The sequence below is a fragment of the Hippopotamus amphibius genome, chromosome 1, assembly GCF_030028045.1.
Source record: "Hippopotamus amphibius kiboko isolate mHipAmp2 chromosome 1, mHipAmp2.hap2, whole genome shotgun sequence".
Classification (NCBI taxonomy): Eukaryota; Metazoa; Chordata; class Mammalia; order Artiodactyla; family Hippopotamidae; genus Hippopotamus; species Hippopotamus amphibius.
In genome coordinates, this window is record NC_080186.1 from 92,189,569 (window position 1) to 92,210,743 (window position 21,175).

Below are 21,175 nucleotides of genomic sequence, written 5' to 3' on the forward strand. Positions count from 1 at the left end.
CATAATGGCTGATAAGGTTCTAGCAGACATCTCCCCAGCACCCCAGGTCCATGACAGGAAACAAAAATACAGGACACAGTTGAAGTAGTATGCTACCAGATTTATCCAGCTAAGTTCTGTTTTCCATGACAGTGACTGAAATAAAAAGGTGAGCTCAGGTTATGAGGTAGAACAGAAAGGGTCCAACATACAAGTAAATTATAGAAGTCTATACAACATTTTTTTAGTCAGGAAAATTTAAATTACATCTTTATTAAGATGCAGAACCTCTGAAATTCTCAGTTTCCTGGTGCGAGTATAAATGGGCACAGCTATTTTCCAAAATGCTTTGACTGTGTCTATTAAAGCTGAATTATGTATATACTATGATACTGCAGGTCCACCCCTACGTATATATCTAACATGAATTCAAGCATATATGTACCAAAATATATGCATACACACTTTTGTAATGGTATCATCAGTAACTGAAAAGCACTCAAATGTACAAAGGTGTATCAGTATTAGAATGCACAAGTAAATTAGCTTATTCATACAGTGATGAATAAGAACAAACCACCTTGACTTAAAAAAAAACAGCAAGAATGGACTGGAGAACTCAAGGTTTGGGAGGGGGCGGGGGGTGAAGGGGAAGCTGAGATGAAGCAAAAGAGTAGCACAGACATATATATACTACCAACTGTAAAATAAATAGCCAGTGGGAAGTTGTTGTATAACAAAGGGAGTTCAACTCGAGGATGGAAGATGCCTTAGAGGACTGGGAAGGGGAGGGTGGGGGGGAGTCAAGGGAGGGAGGGAATATGGGGATATGTGTATAAAAACAGATGATTGAACTTGGTGTACCCCCCAAAAAAATAAATAAATAAATAAAATTTTTAAAAAAACAGCAAAGTACAAGTATACACAATAATATATTGAGCAAAAGAAACCAGGTAAAAGAGAGCATATATCACATGAATCTATTGAATAAAGTTAAAAAATAGGCAAAACTAATCTGCAATGACAGAAGTCAACATAATTATCCTTACAAGATTGCTGGGATAGAACACAAGCGGAGCATTTTTTAGTAATGTGTTGTGTCTCATCCTATATCATGGTAGCACAAGAATGTTCACTTTGTGAAAATATATTGAGCTATATATGTATCTGTACACTTCTAAAAACATGTTTTACTTCAATAAAATGTATTCCTTAAAATTATAAAATATTTTCATATTGTGGGAAATTCAGAATATTTAGAAAACAGAAGAAAAAAAGATAAATATTTCACCATTTAAGTAACATTTATTTCCCTTGGACATTTTATCCAGGCGTATACAGGCAACCCTTATTCAGATATCCATTAGCCTGTGTATGACTAACCATTTTCCTTATTCACTCAATGGAGGTCCATAATTAGCCAGTGATGATTGCCCACCTGTGGCATGTTACATGAAGAGGAGACGAGCAGTGTTCATGGAGACAGCCTGTGAAGTCGAAATGGCTCAGCTGGGATCTTATTTCCTCCATGTAGGGTGTCAGAAATAGTTATAATCAGTTACTGACTTACTTTTAAGCTCTGTCTGGGCATTGGGCATCGTGTCTCTGTTATGCCTTAATATTTGCTAATTTTAAATATTTATGTTACTGTTATTATTTGTTTGTGTTTTACCTATAGTTTAGGCTCTCTGTGGTCTACTTTATCATCATTATCCAGTTAGTATTTTATATTTAAAAACTATATTAATTCTAGACATTCCACCACACAGCATAGTGCCCCAGAGTATATGTATGTGTATAGTTTGGCTTTTGGTTTTTAAGGGTCCCCCTTGAAGAGAAGGTGAGAAATCTGAATCAAAAATCGTTAGCAAGCCACTGCTTTTCTCCATAACCATCTCTGCTATCTGAGTACAGAGGCATTGACTATACAGCATTGAAATCATACTTTATTACTGATAATTACTGGAACTTTTATACAAAGTATCAGTCTTGGTAAATTTGGTAAACAGTCATACGCAGGCTTGGTAAACATATGAGCAAGAAGAACTTTATTTATATAAGCTACTAATTCTCAAACTCTAATGTGTGTGAGAATCATCTGGCAGGCTTACTCAAGCACAGATTACTAGGTCCCACATTCAGAATCACTGATTTTGTAGGTCTGAGATAAGGCTTGAGAATTTATATTCCTAAAAGTTTCCAGGCAATGCCAGTGCTGCTGGTCAGAGGTCCATGCTAGAGACTGCAGGCTCAAGGGAACCTCACCTTCAGCACTCTGACCTATCTCCTATCCCTGCTTTGGCTTTATTTCCTCTATAGATAGCTGCTGTTTTTGACTGTTCAGCCAACTTTACAGTCTCCCTCCCACTTTTTTTCTAGTAAGAGCAATCTTTACCTCCTTTTCACTTACTGGTTGGGTCTGATGAGTATTAGTGATTGGGGTGAAACTCTTCCCCCATCACAGGTTTATGCATATTAACCCAAATGAAAGAATAATGCCAGCCAAAAGATTAGGACAGTGTAGATATGTGACTTAAGTAAAGTCGCTAAATATAGATGCAGAGATAGATGATAGATGATGATAGATGATAGAAAGACAGATAGATGATAGATAGATGATAGATAGATAGATAGATAGATAGATAGATGATAGATATAGATAGATGATAGATAGATATAGATAGATGATAGATAGATAGAAAGATAGATAGATAGAAAGATAGATAAGATGTCAGTCTTGTATCCAAAATTCTCCAGCAGCTACCTCTTTTATAAAGAACATAAAACTATATAAACTCAGAATATAAAACTAAAATGCCTTGAATGGCCTACAAGTCCCTAAATGATCTGTAATCCACAACTTTCTTTTCCTACAGATATTTCTTCCTGCTCTCTGTCTTTTATTTTCATTCCGGTACCAACTGCCTCTTCCAGTATCCACGTTTTCCACTACCCAGAAATCTCTTCAATGTGGCTGTCTTCTCTTGACTCTGAACAGGCACCAGCTGGTGTGGCCTACCTTATTTATTGTATCTAACCTTTCTATTTTCCCTGGCCTGAGCCTCCTTCCTCCCTGCTTCTTCTACATAGTACTCATCACCTTCTAGTATACGTACTGTTAAATGTACAACTTTTTCGTGCATATTTTGCCTCTTGCTACTTCAACTAAACATGACGTTGTGAAAGCAATGACTTTCATACATTTTATTCACTGTTATGCCTTCAGTACCTATAAAAGATGCAGGCTCCTAATAGTGTCCAGTATATATTTGCTGAATAACTTTTAACAGGTATATACATATAAATAATTAAAAATGCACCACACTATAGCTTATTTTAGTAAAGTATGCCAAGTTTTACTTTAGTTGAATTTGCTGAAGAAAGTGAATCTAAAGTAAAAATGAGAAAGTTGCTAGCCTTTCAATAAATGCTTCTTTATTATAGGTGTTTATTCTAAAATTATTCCTTTAAAGTTTTCTCTTATAAAGTTGAAGTCATTACAAGCTCTATAGTCCAATAATAAAGATAACAAACATAACATCTTTACACATTTCTATACCTCCACTCCCCCAGCATACTTCTCCAGATTTTATTACTTATTTTATTACTGTATTATTTTTATATTTTCAAGGTTAATATTTATATTCTTATACTTAACCATGACTTTAATTTTTATATTAAAGTGGATTCACCACCAACTGTTTTACTAAAGAGTCTCTATTATTGGCTGAAATTCAATATAAATAGCTTCCCCACCCCACCTCACCCCAGCGGTAGCACATGTGTGAATGCTTGAGAGTATATATCATTACCTAATTTCCCTTTCAATGATTGTCTTTGGCTTATTCATATGACTTCTCTTTTTCAGCCACTTCCCACCCAGCAGTTTTAAACTGGATTTATAAAGATATAACCCATATCTTTTCCATGGCTTTTCTAAAACCCTTTATCACATCACTCCAAAAAAGTCACATTGACTATTGTTTTCATGCTTCTGACACTGTGGGCACATTTTGTAACCTGCTGACTGGCTTTCAGAATGCCCATGGAGTGGTTTCCTGATGTTCACTTATCTTTATGGCTGATGGTTTGAATCTGACACACATTATATTCATTGAAGATATTTTGTTTGTAAAAAAGTTGCCATTTCTTAGTTTTTCTGGTATTTAGAGAAAGAATTTTCATTAATGAGTATTCCTAAAATAAGTATTTCTTAATTTAATTGAAAAAATTCATTTCTCATGGACCTCTCTTTTTTATGATCAAGAAGCTAATTTCAATTTTCTTCTATCTGATACCATCTTCACCAGAGCAAGACCTCAGAGATCTGATCTGATCCACTGATGTTGGTTGCCCTTTTTTTTTAATTAATTAACTTTATTTATTTATTGGCTGTGTTGGGTCTTCATTGCTGTGTGCAGGCTTTCTCTAGTTGCTGTGAGTGGGAGCTACTTTTCATTGTGGTGCATGGGTTTCTCATTTTGGTGGCTTCTCTTGTTGTGGAGCACAGGCTCTAGGTGCGTGGGCTTCAGTAGTTGTGGCCCACGGGCTCAATAGTTGTGGCTCACAGGTTCTAGAACACAGCCTCAATAGTTGTGGCACATGGGCCATGGCATGTGAGATCTTCCCCAAGCAGGGCTTGAACCCATGTCCCTGCACTGGGAGAAGGATTCTTAACCACCCAGGAAGTTCCACCCTTCTTTTTTATTTAACAGCAATGTTGATTTCTTTTTTTTTTTTTTTTTTACCTTTGTGTTTCTTTAAACTTTCCAGTGGGCTTATTAATAGACTAAAGACATAACATGACTAAAATATTTAGCGTGAAAGAAAAATATTTAAAGAGGATACTGGAGAGACATTTTGGTAACTGGCTCTAATGTGGTTACTATCTGTTCTTGACAAAATATCTTTTGTTAGTATATAGCATACTTCTTCTTATTCTGTCATTAGCTTTAAAATTATATTTAAATTATATTTAGTCTTGAGAAATGGAATATTTCCTGCCATATCCATAAACAAAAGATGTCACAGTCATCAGCAATCCCAGCCCTCCAACATGAGCCCTGAGGGAACTCCTGAAGGAAAGAATACCTGCAATCTAGCAGCTGTCAGACTGCAGCCACTCCCTGTGATGAGCCCTGAGGAAACTCAGGATGTGAAAATACAGGATATTAGCCCCAGATAGCTGAGATGCATATCAAAGGAATGATTTCAGTGAACCCAGACTCTTGCATCTTCCCAAACATAGAAAAGTGCTAAATTCCTTGACATATCTGGTTTCCTTAATTAACAGTAATCTCTTGATATTCCAGACTACCTGCCCTTTGTTACAAAACTCCTGTATATCCTAGCTTCACCCTAGCCTCCTCAGAGCAATTTCTCAGAGCTATCTGAAATGCTATCTCCCAGGCTGCAGTCCTTATTTTGCCCCAAATAAAACTTAACTCACAACTCTCATGTGCAATGTTTTAAGTCTACAGTCTAACATTAAAATTTTTTACAAGCTATTTCAGGTTTCCTTTTACTGACATATCAGAAAAAAGGAAATATATATTGATTCCACCCATGCTAATATAATTGTTAATTTTTTTGTATCTTTACAGAAATAAATACAATAGATTGCTTGATCTTTGTTATTTTTAATACAATTTGGCATTTGTCTTTTCATAACAAGTTTAATTCATGTATGTATATTGCAATTATTATTTTAGAGGTATTTTCTGTTGACAGTTTTTTGTTTTATTTTTATTTTATATCCTTTTGATTTTATATTTTCTGTGTAACTTTCATTGGATCACTTATATTTTCTCTGCTATTCATACATTTACTTTTATTCTTCATTAGTCCTTAGTTTATTACTATCCATTATTTATATTTACATGCTAGTTTAGATTTCTAATACTTATAACTAACTACAGTTGATCCTAAAACAACATGGGTTTGAACTGCACAGGTCCACTTATGCATGGATTTTTTTTCAATAGTAAATACAATTGTCCTACACAATCTTGGGATACAGAAGAACCATGCATATATGTGGAGGGCTGACTATAAATTATATACAGATTTTCAGCCTCAAGGAAGGTCAGTGCCCCTTACCCCCATGTTGTTCAATGATCAAGTGCATATCCTCATCCTAAACAAGGGAAGTTACTTAGGAACCACTAATGACCCCTGACAACTATTCTCTTAATACCATCATTTTTGGCACTACTTATTTAGAGAATACAATTTCCTGAGTTATTTACTCACCTTCACTTTCAATATTATTGCTCTTCTACTTGGAGTTGTTACAGGGAAGAGCAAAATGTGACAACATGTTGGATCTGTTTCTTTTACTTTAACCTTTGCTTCCCATTGCTTTTGTTCACTAAAAGGATACTGTCTATACGTAATGGCCTGCATTGGGGAACCCTGCCCCTCTGCCTGAATGTGAAACCATAGTGCCTTTGTTCAGGGAAACATCCTGACCCCATCCACCTCTGAATGGCTGCAAGAAAGAAGAAATTCATGCATCCCCTCCCTGAGGCTGGCCATTCCAGGAGATATTTGCAAGACTTATAGCCTTTTTACTTTACTTCCTTATCTCCTCCCCCTCTCTGTTCTATAAAGGAAAGTGGCATCCAGACTCCAATAAGATGGTTTTTTGAGACACTAGTTTGCCATCTTCTCAGTCTGCCAGCTTTCTGAGTAAAGTTGCTATTTCTTGCCTCAACACCTCATCTCCTGATTTATTGGCCTGTTGTGCAGTGAGCAGAGCAAGCTTGGGCTTGATAACAGAGTTATTTCAATTCCTAAAGATATAATTCTACTGTAAGTGCTGTCAAAGAATACCACTGAGTAATAAAATTTCTGAGAATGATATCTCTGAGAACCTATTAAATTGGTCAAGATATTCAAATGATAGTTTACTTGTATGTAAAATGTGATGCTCAGTAATTAAAAAAAAAGACCATTAATTTCTTTAAGTGCTTTCAAATATCATCTGGTGAGAAGTTTGAAGTCAGTGTGATTTCTGTCTCTTTTCAGTAAACTTTTTGTCTCCTCTGGTGGTTCTGGGATTGTTTCTGGTATGTTTTCCTTGAGGTTCTGAAATTTAAAAACAATATTTCTAATTGTGTGTGTGTGTGTGTGTGTATTTATGTGCATATATGTGCATTTGTTTTGCCCTTATATATCTTGCTTATCATTTCCATGTTTAATTCTTGGAAATTCTAGTTAATATATCATTAAATATTTCTATCCTCCTTTATTTTTTTCCTCTTATTTGGTGATTCATAAAATTTGTGCTGATATTCCTAACTCAATTATTCTGGGATAGTTTCCTTACCTCATAATCCAGTTCATTAATTCCATCTGATGACCATACCCATTTGCCTATCTAACACATTTATTGAGATCTTTATTTCAGCAATTAAAATTTTATACACAATAATTTAAATTGGTTCTGTTTCATAGTGCTTTTCCTGCTGCAAGTTTGTAATTTCATCCCTTACCTTCCTGGGCATATATATTGTTCTTTTGCTTTTTTAAAAAAAATATTTTTGTTCTGCCTTGTATATAAATTCAGTTGTTTGGTTTGTTATCTTTCTTCATGGTGCATGTACTCTTCAGATAATCTTCTTTCTTCCTGTGAGGTTATCATATTTGGTATATATTACATCATTACATAGTTAGTCATTCATATCTGAGGAGAGAGATGAATTCCTAAACCTTACTTTGTGCTACTTCAAGTGAATTTAGAGTGGGAGGTGAATATTAGAGTAGAGAACTCTAATATTATACTAGAGTCTCAAACATATCCTATTTAGTTTTTTCACCTCTCTCCCGTATGATGATTTTGGCCCTCAGAGAAACCCCCAGACCCTCCAATTCTTACATTTCAACATGGAATTTGATATTTGTTTTAGGTAGATAAATTTTAAGTTAAAGGTATACATGCAGAGTCCTGTTTTGTGAAGAGTTTTTACTCTCAATATACACTAAATTTTATTTTATTTTTCCTGAAACTGATGATGTTATCATCAGTTGTAAATGTTATGATTCTATTTATAAGTCATGGTTGATTAAGGCAAAGTCTCTGAAAAAATCAGGATATAGAAGTCTCCTCCTACCACATTTGTAAGTCCTTACAATGAGTGGGTGAGGTGGAGCAAACAGAGTGGTGTAAGAAAAGTTAATATATTCATAGGGAAGAATTTTCCTTCAGATGAGGTCAGAAATGGGGTATTACCTTTACTTGGAGGCTCTAGGTGATCAAGGTAGTAATAATAATTTTTCTAGGTAAAATATTTCTCTCCTTTTGCATTACTCTGGATCTCCAAGAAAACATTACTCTGAAGGAAGCTCTATATTCTTAATTTTTTTTTTTTTTTGCTGTAGTTTGTTCTCATCAGCCTTAGCTTGTTATTTTGCTGTTTGTTTATTCTTCCTTGAATCAGAAAAAAAAAAATTAGTGTTGGCCTGATTTTAGCTGGTCAATGGTATGGGTGGATTTCCTTTTGCTCTCATTATTTTTTACTTTGGTATTTCTTCAAGTCCTCCTCTATAATTTATAATTCTCTGACAATTGCTGTAAATTTATATTACTATAACAATGGTACGATAACCTTAAAATTGAGAGATGGGGGTGGGATGGAGTAAGCTTGGTTGTGGACTCCTTAACTAATCCCCAAGGTTTCCTATTTCCAGCATTTCAATTGTGACTGATTCCTAATAGTAAAATGGCTTACTAGTGGGATATTTTCCTCAAAGTGTCCTAAATATCCTCATCAGCACACCTTGCTTTCTATATTATGGATATTACTTTACTTCTTATGGCATTTTCTCCTTTTCCTGTCTGTTAATATTACTGCTTCTCAGAGGGGATAATTACAAATCTAGTACTCATGTCTTCCATCAAACTCATCCTATCTGCATTTTATATTAACCTTCCTAATTTTTAGTAGTATTGGAGGGTTCTGTTATTTTATCTATAATCCCTTTATTCATTTCCTGGAATATAGAAGGCAAGAGAGGATGAGTAGATAGAGAGTGAGCTGAGGTCAAACAGACCTTTGTACTTACTTTAATATATTACATGGAAATCTATAATAAAAATATCTTCATTAATTTTCCTCTTCAGAAAACTACAAATACATTCAATAACTGGCTTACTCATGTTTTTATGTGCTACTCAATATTTAGGAAACCTAGAAATAATGAAATTATTTTAAATTTACCCACTTGTATCCAATATCAATTTTTGACTTTATCAAAATTTCAGGTTAGTTTGCTTATGACTCCAAGCTAGACTTCAGATGTTAACAAAGCATATTAATTTATGGGTTTTTTTCCACAGAAAAAGAATCAGCCTACTTGGGGTCTTAAAGTTAAAATGATTATAACATGGGATAAAACATAAAAGTAGGCATCCTCAGTGATCACTCCCCTCTAGATTGGAGGATATTTAAAGGATTATTTTGGATGAGATATGAGTGATTTAAGATAAATATTAATTCCCTTCTCTTCAATATGTTCTGTCTTAAACTAGCCTAGATACTTCACACATAGTAACATTTTGTGACATTATCATAGAAAATCATTTAATAATATAACCATTACAAAGAGATGATTTTGTGAACAAAAGAGCAACTTATTTAATGTGGTCCTGTAAACTGACATTAGCTGCCATTTTAAGAAAAGGAAACCTTAAATTATAAAACACAATGGAATATAACTCATAAAAATGGTGTATGGTATGAATAGACAGAGAAAAAAAGTAAATAGTACAGTTAAACATCCATAAATGAGAGAAGGCCACAGCTGCATAAAAACAGACCCTTTTCAACCAAACATTGTGTTATAATTGAATTGCCTGCTGAGCCAAACAAAAATCAAGTCTGTCTCAGAATCAGGTTCTGACTGTCATGCACTTTAAGTGAAGGCAAGCAAAATGCCTCTCCATGTGTTCAGAGAGTGTTATGGCTTTCACTGGGTTTTGGAAAGCTTTTCCACAGGGTTTTTCATAATTGTATTTTCCCCAGGTTAAAAGAAATCTCTAATCACAGGGCCTTTGTTATTCCCCAGGTACTTCCCTACCTGTGTTACAGGAGGGACCACTGTGATTCACAGGAGGAGCTCTCTTTGCAAGATTCAAACTAATTTTATACAAACTTCATTGAACCTTTAGAGTATTGAATTTTTTAAGTAATGCAACTGCCTTTTAAGAACTTTTCCAATTGATGTTTGTTCCTTTACCCTTTCTAAATGGCATAGTAAATTTTGTGCTGTAATTTTATGTGTTGTATATTCATACACATCTTATCTCATATTAAACATTGTACACATATACAATAGATAGATAGGTAGAATATGTGTGCAAATATAACACAACTTATGGGTGATGAAAGTCAAATTGTTTTCTTTTTATAGCAAAATAATTCACAAGAGAGAGTGTAAAATATGTATTCACTTTAAAAAGTAGTTAAAAAGAATACACTGATTTTACCTGAACATGACTAACTAATAGAACGTGGTTCCTTAGAATCCCTCTTCATGTTCCCTCCCCCATTGTACACTTCTTTCTACCCTAGTGCTAGTCACCAGTGTAGTCTGATATTTGTGATAAACAGTATCAAACTTTTCTTTAAATCTTATCCTCTTTGTATATATTCCAAAATTATATTAAGCTTTTCCTTCTTTTTAGAAGCTGTTCAAATGAAATCCAGCCAACTCTTGATAAATGTTCATTTTTACATCCTTTTTCTTACTCAGGGGAAGAGTAAAACAAAAATATAGTGCAAGTGGCTTGTTTTAAATGAAACGATCTAGAAATTACACCACTCTTTCCACTTGCATCTTGTTAACACCAATTTAGTCACATGAACACATGAGTCTTAAAGGAAGGCTAGGAAATTCAGTCACTAAATTGCCAGAGGTCTTCCTCTGGCCACTCAAATTTTCATGTACATCCTTCTTCCTGTACATGAAATGCACTCCTTCCTCTAAAGAAGCCAATCAAAGACCCCGAGCAACTTATGCATCCAGCTCAATGTTCAGGATCTTTGGGTCCTGCCTAGTATGTCCCAAAAGGTCTGACATGGCTCACTAATCTAACAATTTATTAACAAATAGCTATTATTGCAATCTCTAGCACACATTCATCATCAATAAGGAACAGTAAAAAGAAAGAAGATAATCACACAAAAACAAAAAACTTCCACTCAGGAAAAATAAAAAATAAAAAAAGAAAGAAAGAAACAAAGAAGAAACAAAGAAAGAAAAAAGGAAAAATTCAGTGTCAACTTGTTCATTGTCAAAATGAAAACTTGCTAAGCACTGATTCCTGGTAGTGAAGTAGGATACTTGGTTAGAAACTGCTTCTATTATTTTGTAAGGAAGTGACTTGAAAATGTCCTTTGTGGCATGTACATTCTCCTTTCTGAAAGTTCTTCTTTTTCTACTGAACTACATGAAGTGAGCACTGGAGAATGTTCCTCCATAGAGCATGCAGACCACTGCCTACTGGAAGGTTGCTCTAGGATTTTATAAACATCAGGCATTTGCCTGTCAAAATTGTGATTTCTGTTTCAAACATTTATCATAAAATAAAATCAGAAATACATAAATAAGCAATTGATAAAATATATATTAAAAATTAGGATAAGATACTGAAAGCTATGATAGTAGAAAAGAAAAATTGACAAAATATTTGGAAGAAATTTCAAATTTCAAAAGAAATTAGAAATTTAAAGTTGAGAAAACATTCCAGAAAGTAAAAAATAGACCAAATAAAATTAACAGCTTAGATCAAAATGCCAATATTCAAATAATATGAGCACTAGAGTCAAAAAAGAAATGGAAAAATTTTAGAATATGAAAATAATATATAAAGTTTAACTTAACTGAAGGGCATGAGTTTCCAAATTTAAATGATTTATAGAAAAGCATATCATCATCAAATTTTAGAAACATTGTGATAGGAAGATCTTTAAAAAGAAAAAGAGGGGGGGAACTTATAGAGAATTAAAGGTCATATAAAATTGGTTCAGAATCAGAGTGGCATCTGATTTTTTAGAAACCACACTGAAACCTTGAAGAAAAGGAACACACATATTCAAAAGTCTGCAAGACAGTTATTTCTAAGATAACTTTAAAAGAATTGTTTCTAAAATAATTTGAAATTTTTTAAATTAAAATTTAAAGATGCAAAATAACAACCAGAGGTTATTGCAGACTACATCACAATTATGTGGGCAATGATCTCACAGTCCCTTTCATAAAAAGCGACTAAGAAGTTATTCTGCAGAAGAAAGAATAAACCAAGAAAGAAAAAGACAGGAGGTAAGAGAAGTGAAGCACACCACAATAGAGAAGTACTGTTGTGCAACTGGCCCAGAAAGCAACTAGCGTATATTTGAGGAGTAGATTGGAAGGTTCCAAGAGATGTGTTTCCCTCTACCTGCAAGAGATGTAAATCCCTGATCTTTTTGAATGTATTAAGAAGAGATTTAAAATTAAAGTTAGTTCATGAATGAATACAGGATGGGTACATAGAAAATTAAATAAGACAAACAAGGCAAATACTAATTCCTAGGCAAACAAAAACTGTACAAAGCAATACATGTATTTATTCAGCATTGTATAAGCCAACTGTGAGAAATATTACAGTCATAATCATATAAATACAATAATTATGAAACAAAATACTTGTGTAGATTGTGAAAGGAGAAGTGAACATGTATATTTATGTTGCAGGTAGAGGTGTGTGGAGACTGGTAGAGTGTAAAGAAGATGAACTATGGCTTTCCACAGAAAGAAAATAGTAGATAACACATAACGTTGAAAACTCAGTAACTCAATGCATTAAGATATAAGCACATTCTCTTTTTTTTTTCCTAAAGTGTTGCGCAGCTTGCAGGATCATTGTTTCCCAACCAGGGATTGAACCCGTGTTCCAGCAGTGAAAATGCAGAGTCCTAACCACTCGACTGCCAGGGAATTCCCAATATAAGCACATTCTTAAGAGACACGGGGATAAATGCCAAAAGAAAGAGTGAGAGAAACAAAAGTGACAATAAAATAAAAGTGATTTTTAAGACTCTTTGGTTTTTTAACTATACTCATGAATAACTGATAAAAATTTTAAGTATATATATATAGAGAGAGAAAGAGATGTACATTTATATGTGGATATATATAATTTTTTATTTTTACCAGAGTCATTATATATGTATACATTGATTTCAAAATGTGGCACATACAGACACTCAATAATAGCTAAATCCATAGCCCCACATCCACATATCCACCATTAGCTTTACCTTTTAGGAATTGATGAGGGAACCAAATCCCAGAAACGGTAACTGAAATGCTCAAGTACATAGTATTAAAAAGAAGAAAGAGAGTTCAGATCATATTGCCCTCTGAAAGTGTGACCTTCATTATGCTACATTTTATCTGGCTTATTTATATCAAGGAACACATTCTACTGTACATATTTGTCTATTTGTGTCCAGTAAGATGAGGAAGGATGAAGCCACAATATTCCAAGGGAAAATCATCTAAATCTGTTGCATTGTTATCACTTTAAAAGTAGGAAAGTACAGGGGCTTCCCTGGTAGTGCAGTGGTTAAGAATCCACCTGCCAATGCAGGGGACGCGGGTTCGAGCCCTGGCCCGGGAAGATCCCACCAAAAAAAAAAAAAAAATTAAAAAAATAAAAGTAGGAAAGTACAGATTTACAAGTATATATCTATTGATTTCAAGTTATCTATGACTCTTTTTTTCTTTTCCAATTTTCCATCTTTACAGTTCACAATGGCTTAATTAAGAAAGGCATTTTCCAAATTTAATTTCTCTTAGTATCTTGAAGCCATTAGAGTGATAGGGAATGAACATGTACTACTTTTGAATACTTTTCAGATGACTTTGATAAATAATGAAATTCATCATTAAATCAAACTTTTTTTTTCTTTTTTTGCTTCTGGGCAAACACATGTGATATATAGTTCCAGGTCCTATTTAGAATTCAACAGGACTAAGACATACACAGCAATAAAAAATGCATTAACATCATGAATGTCTGTGAAAGAGCAAACTTGCAAAACAAAATGGACAATGATGTCAAAATAAAATTATATTACATGTTACTCTCAGTTTTAGTGCTTCCATTACTCACATAGAATTTGGGAGATTGTGGAGGAAGAATTAGTACCAAGTGATTTTTCATTAGGGTTGATGCATCCATGTCACCATACACATATCAGAGAAATGAATATAGATTGTGGTTTAATACATAATAAATACTTATACTTTATGCAGGGTAGTGTCCTCTTAACTGTGAATAATAAATAGCATATACTTTTAATTTTATGTGACTATTGTTCACATTGTTGGTGAAAAAGCATTGATGGTGTCAACCTGTGCTTGAGAAGGTGAAGATTTATGTACTTATATTTAATATATTCCAGTGTGAGAAAGAGACAAAACTGCGTATGTTTTGTTTTTTTATTATATTTTCACTGCTTAGAATAAAGTATGGTATAGTCCAGGGACTCATTCCTTCATTAATCCTTTTAAATATCATTAATCAATTCATTAAATAAATATTTATAATGAATCAACAACTACATTCCATTTTTTGCATTGAGAATAGAACATGGAACAAAATAAATCAAAACTTCTTCCCTCATGGAGTTTAAAAGCTAGTGGGAAGGAACAGACAATAAATATTTAAAAATTACTAAAATATATAGACTGAAAGAGAGTGGCATATATGACAAACAAAAATAAATTAGGAAAGGGAACAGAAAATGCCAAGTGCAATTCTAGATAGGAGGGTCAGTATTATGGGTTGAACTGTGTCCACCAAAAAAAAAAAAAAAACGTCAAACTCCCATCCTCAGTACCTCAGAACGTGACCTTGGAAATGGAGTTGTTGCAGATGTAGTTATTTAAAATGAGGTCCTACAGGAGTAGAGTGGACCTTTAATCCAATATGATTTCTGTCCTTATATGAAGAGGAAAAAGACACATAATATAGCTATGGAAAGTAGCAGAGACACTGGGAAGATACTGTTTGAAGATGGAGGCCCTCATTGGAGTGATGCATCTATAAGCCGAGGAGTGCCAAGGATCACTGGCTGTCACCACAACCTAAGAGAAGGGCATGAAAAGATTCTCCCTTTGTGCTTTCAGGAAAAATGAACCCTTGATTTCAGACTTCTAGTCTCCAGAACTGTAAGAGAGTAGATTTTTGTTCTTTTAAGCCATCCAGTTTGTGGGACTTTGTCATGGCAGCTCTGGAAAATGTATATAATCGGGAAAAGCCACACAGAGAAGGTGATATGTCAATATAGACCCGAAAGAGGCAAGGGACAGATACGTGTGAAAATCAGTGGAAGAGATTCCAGGCAGGGGGAAATGCAAATTGCAGATTTAAAGTTCTTGAGGTCAAAGGTGACTCCTGTATGGCTGGAGCAGTGTGATTAAAAAAGAAGTTAATGGGAGAGCAATAGTCCATCATATTATGGTTGTATATAAATATATAGAGATGTATATACACATCACATCTTCTTTATCCATTCCTGTGTTGATGGACACTTAAGTTGCTTCTATGTCTTGACTATTGTAAACAGTGCTGCTATGGACATTGGGGTGCATGCATCTTTTCAAATTATAGTTTTCTCCAGATATATGCCCAGGAGTGAGATTGCAAGATCATATGGTAACTGTTTTTAGAAGATGTGGTGTATATATACAATGGAGTATTCCTCAGCCATAAAATTTAAAAAAAAAAAGAAATAATATCATTTGCAGTGACCTGAATGGACCTAGAGATTATCATACTAAGTGAAGTAAGACGGACAAAGACAAATATCATATGGTATCACTTATATGTGGAATCTAAAAAAAAAAAAAAAAGATACAAATGAACTTATATATAAAACAGAAATAAACCCATAGACATAGAAAACAAACTTATGATTATCAAAGGGAAAAGGAGGGTGGATAAATTAGGAATTTGGGATTAACAGATACACACTGTTAGAATAGATAACCAAGAAGGACCTACTGTATCAAACAAGGACCTACTGTACACCTAACATATATGTATATATATATGAATCACTGTGTTGAATACTTGAAACTAACATGGCACTGTAAATCAACTATACTTCAATAAAATTTAAAAAAAACAAGAAAAGTTAATGAGAGGGTGGGAGAACCATTTGGGCCCTTCTAAGTTAATTCTTAGACTTTGTCTTTTATCATGAGTGGGAAGGGAAGCTGTTAGTGGGTTCTGAGTAGAAGAATGACTTGGTCAGACTGTTTTTTAAATTTTACTCGCTTACATGTTGTGTTTAATTTCTGCTGTAAAGTGACTCAGTTATACATATATATATTCTTTTTCATATTCTTGATCAGACTGTTTTAATTCCATTAATCTAGATATTATGTTGAGAATTGACTGAAAAAAAAACCACAAGTTTCAAGCAGAGGAAACATTTAAGAAAATATTGCGGTAACTTAAGAAACATTTTATGCTGCTTCTTCCAGACACTAGCAATAACTGTAGTGGAAATGGGTTCATTGGATATTCTAAAAATATTTTGAAGGTAAAGTTTATACTGTTTGCTGATGGATCATGCATAAGCTGTGAAAGAAAGAAGTCAACAATGTCTGTGAAGTTTTTGTCCTAAAAAAACTAGTGGAATTGTATCTTCGTTATCATGATAAAGAAAAGAACTGAGAGAGCTGATTATAGGGGAAAGAACTACACTTCAGGTTTTGATATGTAAGTAGAAATTCAAGTGGAAATATCAAGTAGGCTATCAAATATGTGAGCCTGGAGTTAAGGGAGTGGTCAGAATATAACTTTGGGGGAAATTAGTATACTTACATCATTTGTAAAAACATGAAAATGAATGAACTTGCTAAATAAGTGTGTGTAAATAGAAAAGAAGAGGACTGAGAACTGAATCCTAGAGAACTCCATGGTTAGAAATGGGCAAGATGACAAGGAACCAGCAAAGGAGGATGGGAAGAAATAGGCTGGGAGGAGGGCAATTAGCACTGTCTTTCTGAAGATAAGGGCAGAATATGTTTCAGGAAGGACAGACTGCCAATCAGTCAAATAAAATAAAGACTAAGTTTTAACCACTAAGTTTAGCAACAGTGGGATCACTTGTGATTTAATTAGGGGCAGTTTTAGTGTAGTATAGGAATTAAAATCTGGAGGAAGTAGGTTGAAGAGAGAATGAGGGCAGAGGTATTGGAGAAAATCTGAGACTTCCTGAAAACATAATGAAATAGATGTTGGTGATAGCTAGAAAGGAAGAGGGGTCGAGTGATGGTGTTAAATGTGTTTGTAGGAGGATGCAAAAGATCCAGTCAAGAGGAAAACATTGACTGATTCAGAATAAGACAAGAAATTGTATAGTAATCTTTGATTAGATTGGGGGGTACAGTATAGTATACCAGTGGAGAGGTTGGCTTTTGTTGTAAAAAAAAAAAAAAAAAAGGATTGTCCACCGATAGTAACAAGAATATGAAGACTACAAAGAATATGAGCACAGATGCAAGTTTTTAGGTAGATACAACAATAGGACTTATGGAAGTTTTTTTCTTACAGCTTCAATTTTCTGAAATTGAAAGCAAGGTCAGGAGCTGAGAGTTAGAATAGGGAAGGAGGTGCTGTGAAGTTGACAAGAGATAAAAGGCTATGAAATTAATGACCAAGAGGGTGAAAGAGGGAATGCACTATGACAATATTGTGAGATTGGCAGGTAGCATTTGGGGCACATTTGAGGTTAATGATGGTGACTTTAAAGTGAGGTAGTCAGCATTGCTGCAAATTTTTTTCTAGATTCCTCAAGTTGCAATGTTGCAGGCATGGAGTGGATAGAAAGTTGGATTTAACCACCCAGGGTATAATTTAGCCTGATTGCCTTTCACAAAATCGCCTATCACTCCCCTGAGTCCTCACTGTGTTGTAACTGCAGGTTATTTTGCCTGTTCCAGTTACAGGTTATCCTGCTGTCTCTCAGTCAATGTTACTATGACTTTAAGCATTAGTATTTTCTAGTTTCTTTCTTGTTCTTCGTATTATTTAAATATTTTGTCAATTAACAGGTCTAGAGGAAAGTCTTTCTTGTCCATCCTATTAATAAATAGCTCTTCATCTCTACCACACGAGCCTATTTCCTTACCTTCTATATTTATCTATGTGTCATTTATTGCTACCTGCCTTTATTTTAAGATATTATGTAATTATTTACATGTTTAAAATCTGTCTCACCTACTCCCCTTTAGGATGACTGTAAAGCGAATCCAGCTTACATACAGCTTAGAATTCTATGTAAAGACCTTAGATTTTATTTTGAATGATAAGGGGGACCACTAGAGGATTTTGTGTATAGGTGTGATATTTTTTGACTGATATGTTTGAAGGTCACATTGAATACTGAGGTAGAGGCACTGCAGTGGAGGAGAGGACTGCAGAAATTAGGGAGATCTGTTTTGGAAGCTATTGAAATATTCTTGGTAATAGATGAAGTTGTCTTGGATTAAAGATATGTTAGCATCGAAAGTGAGAAAGGAATCAGAGATTTCTAAGTTTTCTGCTTCATAAATTGAATATATCATATTTACTCAAGTGTTAATATTTGTAGATTTTCACATTTTATTGAAGATGAAGAGGTGGAAGAAGGGAAGCTAGAATTCTGCTCTTGATTATATCAATACACATAATGTGTGTATATATGTATATATATAACTACATCACTTTGCTTTATGCATGAAATATTGTGAATCAACTATACTTCAATTAAAAAATAAAAATAAATTAAAAATAAATGAGATAAACTAAACTTTAACTTGATTACAAAGCATTGACAAAAATGATTTCAATATAACTGATATTTTTGTCATTATGAATGATGAACTTTGCATTAATTCATATGTGATTTTCACAAGACATCCAAGGTGGGTTTTACTGTTGTCTTAATTTCCAGATAAGAAATTTTGAGTAACTAGAAAATTAAGAAGCGACTTATTCTTGGCATTAAAATAGCACTGACCTTTTACCTGTCCATAAAACTGCTTATTAGTTTCATATATACTTCCCAGTAAAGATGATAAATAACGTATTTGGCAACTATTTTCATAATATGAGAAACAAACCATTTCAAAAGGCAGAGGCTTAATGCAATATTTATGTATTTAGTGATATGCTTGGGTTCAGCTGATCTAGGCTGGGCTAGGCTAAGAGTATCTGTGTTAGCCTGCAGAGTCTGAAGTGGCTCTGATTTTTACTGTAGACCTGTGGGCTAAACAGGCCCAGTTTAGTGTGTCTGATACCAGGACATTATTCCAAAGCATATTCTTATGGCAAATAATAAAAGTGCAAGGGTAGTAAGACCTAAGTTCAGAAGTGGTACACCATCACTTTCATACCATTGCATTGACCAAAGGAAAATACATTAAGCAAACCCAGAGCCAAAAAGTAGAGAACTATATTATATCAATAACAAGGCTTTAACAAGAGTGTGAATATTACAGCTAAAAAATAGGAGAAAAATTAGAGTCGATCATTAAATTGTCAATAATGAACAGTCTTTATGTGTCTGTTTGAAGTTTAGTGGAGATGTCTGGAGTAGAGTTTGTTGTTACTTACACACATACATAGTTTTTAAGCCATGGAATTGTATGGAGAAAGCAAGAAAGTGAGTCTAAATAGAAAAAGAGTGTGCAGCAAAGAGTTAATTCAGCACACTTAGAATATTCAAACCCTGAACACTACAAAGAAAAAAGTAGCCCTTGATCAGCTCCTGGGATTTAACCTCTAAGAACTTGAAGTAATCTTGTATGACGAGAGTGTCTTTGTATGTGTGGGGCTTCATCAGCCAGCTTATTCTGCCATTTACAGTAGCCTTGGGTCATGCTGTATCAGTTTGACCCCTGGAGAAGCTGGAGACAGAGTAACTAAGGTCAGTTATACCAGCACTCCATGCCTACATGAATATCCCCCAATTAAAATCCTGGACACCAAGGTTCAGGTGAGCTTCTCCCAGGTTAACCATACTCATACATATTATTACACATTGTTGCTGGGAGAATTAAGCACTGTCTGTAGATGACACTTGGAATAGACAACTGGAATCTTGTACTTAGATTTTACCCTATGCACCTTTGGTATCTGTGGATCTGACTCTGTATCCTTCTGCTGTAAGAAACCATAATTGTAAGCATAATCACTTTTCTGAGCTGTGTGAATCCTGGCACCTGAGAGTGTTCTTGGGGGAACCTTATAAATAGGGACAAGAAGAAGTTCTGAGAATTCAAAGTTTGAGAGTGAAAAACAATAAGCCAGATAAAAATCTGATAGATTATTTAAAAGCTGCCAGTGAAACTGACAGAAAAAGGAAGGATGTAGTATCCTATCACCCATGAGAATAATGTTTCCCAAGATGGAGGAAGTGTCACTTGGATCACATGCTGCTGAGAGATAGAAAAAAATGAGTTAATTTGTTTAGGAAGAGGGGAGCCATTACAGATGTGAACAGAGCATTACTATGAGTCTCGTTTGGAGGGATTAAAAGAGAATTTGGTATAAAAAATGGAGTGGTAATTATTAACAGCACTCTGTATTGAGTTGCTTATAAAAAGAGCAGAATAATAGAGTAGTAGCTGAAGTGGGAGATATTCTTGTGGGCTTTGTTTTATTTTTTGATGTAATGGCAACATATTAGAATGCATTTGTATGCTGATGACAAAAAACATAAAAAGGATGGAAAATTGTGTGATATATGAAATAGTGAAATAATTTTTTAGAATGAAGTCTGTGATAGGTGATATTGAGATTCAGTGAACATGTGTAAAATTTGGCCCTAGAAAGGAGACCAGGTAGATTATTTATTTAATAGGAGGAAAGTGAGTATTATATAAATAATGCTACCAATAAGTTTATATTTTGGAGATGGTATGACTAGATAGTTATTGTACAATTGCTTCTATTTTAGTCAGGAAATAAGTGAAGAGGTTATGAAAATATTGATTTAGGAAGGGTATATGAAGGTTTGAGTATAGCAAACAAGGTGTAAAATATTTATTTCAGAAACTGGAAAATTACGTTTATTGAGAAAATTGAAGTTAGATTTCAACAGAGGATCCCTTGAAATGTGTGATCATATATTTAAAGTAAAATCAATTA